General features: G+C 55.6%; 2 protein-coding genes and 1 long non-coding RNA gene across 11 annotated transcripts in view; 2 read left to right on the top strand and 1 right to left on the bottom strand.

Annotated features, from left to right (window-relative positions):
• The window catches only part of LOC119711494, a 43,215-nt gene extending 40,991 nt beyond the window's left edge, over positions 1–2,224 (bottom strand). For both annotated transcript variants that reach the window (XM_038161818.1, XM_038161819.1), the window contains exon 1: positions 1,588–2,224. The gene's annotated coding sequence lies outside the window, so the exon portion shown is untranslated. The remainder of the gene's footprint in view (positions 1–1,587) is intronic.
• LOC119711489 (Fc receptor-like protein 5) overlaps positions 1–6,143 on the top strand; it is a 73,236-nt gene that overhangs the window by 45,806 nt on the left and 21,287 nt on the right. The window lies entirely within an intron of this gene.
• LOC119711499 lies at positions 3,968–6,066 on the top strand. Its single transcript, XR_005259730.1, has 2 exons — positions 3,968–4,099; positions 4,358–6,066. It is a non-coding gene; the product is annotated as an uncharacterized LOC119711499 (long non-coding RNA).

The following is a 6,143-nucleotide window of genomic DNA, read 5'->3' as shown; positions in this document are numbered from 1 at the left end:
CATTGATTTTCCCAGGACCTCCATTCCCACAGGATCCCTTATTCCCCCAGTATCCCCATCCCATGACCCCAAATCCCTGGAGACCACTTTCTCCTGGGACCCCCATTCCCATGGCCTCCCCATCCCTGTTGACTCCCCCTCCTCCGGACCCCCATTCCCAGGCACCCCATTCCTCTGGACCCCCTCATTCCCAGGGACACCCATCCCTGGGTCCCCAAAACCACTGAGCCCCCAACTCCTGGGAACCCCAGGTTCCACTTTGTCCCATCCACCCTCGTCCCCTTCCTGTGCCCAGCTTGTGGCCACTGTGCCACCAACAAGGGCCACCTCCACATGAGGACGGACGTGACCTCGCTTCCTTCCCCTTCATCCAAAGAGCCGCCAGCCAGGGGAGCAGTGGCCACAGCAGCGAGTGACAGCCAGTCCACATGGCTGGGGACACTGGGATGGCCGGGAAGGTGGCGCTGCTCCTGTGGAGTGAGTGCCCCGGGCACGGGCCTGAAAGCCAAGGGATGGAGAGGGGAGGGGACACAGGGGGCTGCGGGGTCCTCTGAGGTCCCCAAGGCCAGCAGTGCCACTCCATGTTACCCACAGTGGACCTTGGTGGGACTGGGGATGTAGGGTGGCTTTGGGGACAGGAACAGGGGGCAGGAATTTGGGGATGGGGATGTGGGGACAGGAATGTGGGGATGGGAACCTTTGGGCTCAGGTAGCTCTGGGGACAGGGACAAGGGAACTGGGATGCAGGGACAAAAGGAGACAAGAACGGTGAGGATGTGGCCATGGGGATGATGGGTATGGGATCATGAGCTGGCTGGAGTGACCTGGGCCAGCATGGGCTATGTCCGGGGTGTCCTCACGCCCGGGTTGTCCACAGCGTTTCCATGTTCTGCCTCAGTCCAGGGTGGACTCAGTGTCCTTGTACACAAGGTGTCTGTGCCACAGGGAGGTGATGAATGGGTGGCTGTGACACAGACATGTCCCCCTGCCTGGCCAAATCTTTTGGGCACCACCCAGACACACTTTCTCACGAGAACTGCTGTCCCCGAAGGCACAGTCTGGAAACACCCTGTACACCAGGTGCTGCTTTCCCAACAGTGCCACCCCCACTAAACCCTGTCCCTTCTCCCTTCCAGCCCAGACCCTCAAGGGATGCCATGTCCCCAGCCCCACGCTGGCCCTGGCAGGCTGGTTTCCCCTACACCTGCAGGTGCCCAGACCTCCCAGCTCCTTGTGAAGCCCCCCTGGAGGCTGGCAGTGCTGTGGGACCCGGTGACACTGACCTGCCAGGGCTCAGGGACTGCAGGTGCCACCACCTGGTACAGGGACGGGCAGCGCTTGTGGCAGGAGGGACGTGACCGCCTCACTGTCACCAAGAGTGGCACCTACATGTGAGAGAGACCCAGCTCCATGCTCAGTGCCCCCGTGAGCATCTCAGATAGTGAGGAGGGATCTTAAATGATCAGGGTGGCCCTTGACAGGTCTGGGTGGGCTCCGCTCCCTGGGTGGCCTCACACCTCTCCTCTGGTGCCCCTCACACAGGGACATCCCAGTGCACCCAGCTGCCCCAGTGCCATGGGGACTCACCTCACACCTGTCTCGACCCCCTGGGTGAGATGGGACCCTCCTGTCCCACAGACCAGCTGGTGCTGCAGGTGCCAGCAGGGGCGGTGCTGGAGGGGAACACGGTGACACTGCGCAGCTGAACTGGCAGAACTGCAAGTTCATGAAGGTGCGATTTTACTGGGACGAGAATAAACTGATGGGGCCCTTCAATGCAACCGAGCTGTACCTGTCCCCTCTGCAGATGAGCACAGTGGTGGCTACCACTGCGTGGGCTGGGTGGGGTCATTTCTGTCAAGGTCAGCAGCAGTGACAGTGACAGTGCACAGTGAGCACCCCCATGGCTTGAACTCCGATCTCCTGACACCCAAAAAGCCACTTCCCAGCAGACTCAGAGTCACAGTCTTCAACTCCCCTCTCCTTCCCAGAGCTCTTCTCAGTGCCGGTGCTGGAGGGTCCCCTCAAGCCCACCGAGGGGTCCCCCCTGACTCTCAGCTGCCTCAGCATCCCCAGCCCCCTGCGGCCCCGAGCCCCCCTCCTGCACGTGTTCTACTGGGATGGGCAGGTGGTGGGGGGTCCGCAGGGGTCCCCCGCAGCTGCTGCTGCCCGCCGTGGGGGTCTCCCACTTGGGGTATTACAGCTGCCAGGTGTGCTCCCAAGGGGGGGGGGGGGGGGGGGGCGTGCAGAAGAGCAGCACCAGGTTCCATGTTATGGAGAGCAGTGAGTGCGGGGATGGGCACAGGGAGCCCACACAGCCTCCCCGGGTCCTCTGCCTGGATACCTCCATGCCCCCAGACACCTCTCTTGTGTCCCCTTCCCTCTGCCCTGTGTCCCCTCACCCCTCCGTGGTGTGACCCCATCCCTGAAATCACCCATCACATCCATCTTCCCCCTCCCAATGCCCCCACACCGGCTGCCAGCTCCTCCCTGTGGCCTCAGCCCTGTCTCTGTCCCCCCAGTGCCCGTGGCCAATGCCACCATCACCCCCAGTCCTCTGTCACACCTGGTGCACGCAGGTGACAACGTGACCCTGCACTGCTCGGTGCAGGTGGGCTCAGCCCCTGTCACCTCCACCTGGCTGCCCAAAAGGCAGGAGGCAGCCTGGGGTCTCCTCCTGGATCTTGGAGACATCAATGTGGGACATTCGGGCACCTACCAGTGCGTGGCCACCAACCAGCTGGGACAGGACGGGCACCGTGTGTTTGGGGCACCAGCCCAGAGCTGTCACTGGACGTGACACCTTACTCACCCTGGGTCACAGGTGGGATAACACGAGGTCCCCAGGGAGTGCAGGACCCCTGAGCTCCAGGGTGACCCCGCTGTGTCCCCCTCTGTCCCCAGCAGTGGCTGTGAATGTTGGCAGGACCCTCCTGTTCCTGCTCTTGCTCCTGGCTCTCATCGGGGGCTGTCACTGGTGGCACTGCCAGGGTGGATGACAATGGGGGGGATGGGCTTCCTGGAGTGAGGGGAAGCCCCCTGAGTGTGCGCAGAGATCAGGAGCACCCAGGGCCCCTGAGCTGGGGAAAACTGAGCCCGCAGTGACCTTGGCTGGGGCTCCTGGGGGATCTGGGGGCAATTTGGAGGGTCTTGGTTGGGCATGAAGGGCAGGGAGGTGCCTTAACACATGATTGTTTGGAGGTGTTTCAGTGCCGAACTGGGGATCAGGAAGATCTGACAGAACAAGCCCTCCTAGCAGGGCAAAGAAAATGTAGTGATAGTATGTTCACCTGCCTACAATGAAAAACGAATGTCAAGGACACCTGGGCATGCCCGGTTGAAGGTTGTCAAGTTGAGGAGGTGTTTGGCTGCTCTCAATGAGCGGAAATGTCTCGGGGGCTGCGGCAGGGGCTGATTTAGGGGGTGACCCAGTGCTGTAACTCCCAGTGTTCGCCCACCCGCTGGAGGCAGCGCAGGGCGCAGTTTGCGTGGGGTGCTGCTGGGGGTTGGGAGCTGCCTTGGTTGTGCCAGGGTCCCGGAGGATACGGGGTTCTGGATGTTCTCATCGGCCCGACGGTGGTGCAGGGTGCGGATCGCACGGGTTTGCTGCTGAGGAGCGGGCTGGCTCAGTGGCGGAGCCATCGGGGGTGGCTCCCAGCCTGCCAGGGTCCCGAGTCCGGGACGGCAGCCTCGGCCCCAGCAGGTGGGTCAAGGAGGAGAGAGAGAGAGAGAGAGGGGCCGGGAGGGAGGCGAGGCATGGCCCAGGGTCCCTGTGCAGGTGACTGTCTGCGAGTGTCCCCCGCTCCCGCTAAGGCAGGGCCCGCCCTCGCCGGGGCCGCTGCGGTGCAGTGGTGGCAGCAGGGGAAGGGCGAGGGCCAGCTTTGAAAGCGCTGCTGGGAAAAGAGAGAGAGGGGCCAGTGCGAGAGGTAAGATCAAGGAAGAGATAGCCTTAATCTCTCGCTGGCGCTCCAAACCTCGCAAAGCTGTTTATTTTTAAAACAAAATTTCTTTTTCCTTTCTGTTTGTTTCTTTTCTTTTTTCTTGCTGTTGGGAAGGGGGGGCTTTTGTTCTGAGGAATGAGTCTGAGATGCTGACACAGGTAAATATTGCTCAGAGGGTAAAAAGCAATAGATGTGATTCATCTCGTGTTAAAATCGGCCTGGCCTTTCTTGTGTAACTAATTGTAGCTCACAGATAGAAGAATTTGCCTCTGCAGCTGTTAGCACAGCTGGATACAAGAAGAAGAGGTGGCTGTGGAAAAAAGGTTTTTGCTAAACCCAGCAAGTTTTGGGGAATGCTGATGGCAAATGCTGATATAGTATTGTCTTCCTCTTGTCACTGTCCCTGTTCCGTTAAGAAGTCCTTTTCAGGTACTACTGAGGCAGCAATCGGAACCAGGGAAAGAGGCTGGATTCATGCCAGCAGAATCAAAGGCCTTGTGAAGGAACCTGAGGAATGGACTATCACATCTAAACCGGGTGATACCAAATTGACTTTCAAAAGGGAACTCGGTGATAATGGTTTGGGAAGACCTGTTGTTGAAAAACACATTCACTCTGCTGTGAAAATTTAGAAAGTTTAATAAATGACAATAGGAGACAAGGACCATAGAGCAAAGACTGTTATGGCTGGGTGCATCTTGGCACTCAGCCAAGACCACACTGTTTTCTTGGGGGATATCCCTTAAATACCTTTTCTTTTACATCAGCCTGTTGCATATTCATAGACCCTTTATGTATAGTAAACTATTTTCCCAAATTAGTTAACATATTGCAAGAACTGTTTGCTGTGACTCCTCCTTGGGTCTGCTTTTTTAGAGCATGCATATTCCTTGGTTGTGGTTTTAGTCCTTTTTATTATCATCTTCAGTTTTGTGTCTTGGTCCACGCTGTCTTCAGATGATGGGTGCTGTTAGTTGGCAAATCTATATCTTTATAGCAATATTATTTTTAACACCAGACATATAAAATCCATTTTAATATTTGCGACAATCCAGTATTATAATATGTATCTATAACAGTTATAAAGATATAGTTTTTATTTCTGTTGTTAATTAAGCTTGGACATAGTAGTGAAATAGCTGCTATAAGTATGCTTGTGTTAAAATGCCTGCTTGGATGGGATAACATCCAATGAACGTAGGATGAGGACACCTGCTACAGATTTGCCAACTATCAGCACTCACTGTCTTGAGAGGAATGACGGATTTGTCTTTACAAACAAGCTCTGGGTGGGCTGGTAGATAAAACTAGCACTGGGAGATACAAGAAACAATGGGGAGGATTCCACTGATTGATGAATGGAAAAAGAGATTTGCCTTTACAAACTGTAGTTTGCTGATAAATGAAATTGGATATTGAAAGATGAAAGAAACAATGGGGAAAACCCCTAAATTCCATAAGAGCCTCCCATCCCCACCATCTTGATGGACTGTGAATGGGTGGGTCACTCCCTGCAGCTGCCCAGTGCACAGCCGAGCCCTCAGGCTGCAGGCTGGGTGTTCCATAAGGGAAGGAGGCAAACCCTGCAGGCAGTGTTCGATTGTCTTCCCAAACTGACTCAGTCCCAGTGGGCAGCCTGTGGAGACCCAGGCCATCAAGGATTCCCCAGAACATCCCATGAGTCATAGGAATACATAATTCCACTGAAATTCCCGGCCCTGAGGGAGGTAGTGAACATTCCTGCCTGAATCTGACCATATATAATCTGGGCTCTTAGGGGACTTGGGACACCAGCAGCACTTGATGGACTCAGGGGAGGACCAGACCTTCCACAGGAGGAACAGACCTTCCCCAGGACCACTGCTTTCAGCAAGACTGCAACCATCACTTCAACAGGACTTCATCCACCACCCTGACTGACAGGATGCCAGGTTGTACTCTGCCTTTGTGGATTTAAGCCAGTTTTTCTGTATCATTGCATTTATTGTAATCTTTCTATTAAATCATAATTCTGACCTGAAATCTCTCTCAAGTTATTTGTGCAGTGTTCATTTCTCCCACTGGCTGACTTTCAAACCAGCACATCCATTGACTGAGTTTTCCAATAAATAATATTTTCTGAGCAGTGTTTTGCACGGGGCACTTGCTCTTCTCTCCTCCTCCTCCTCCCAGTGCTCCCAAACCTGTGGTTTTACCTGCAGG

The sequence above is a fragment of the Motacilla alba genome, chromosome 25 (assembly GCF_015832195.1).
Source record: "Motacilla alba alba isolate MOTALB_02 chromosome 25, Motacilla_alba_V1.0_pri, whole genome shotgun sequence".
Taxonomy (NCBI): Eukaryota; Metazoa; Chordata; class Aves; order Passeriformes; family Motacillidae; genus Motacilla; species Motacilla alba.
This window is presented reverse-complemented; position numbering and strand designations above follow the sequence as displayed.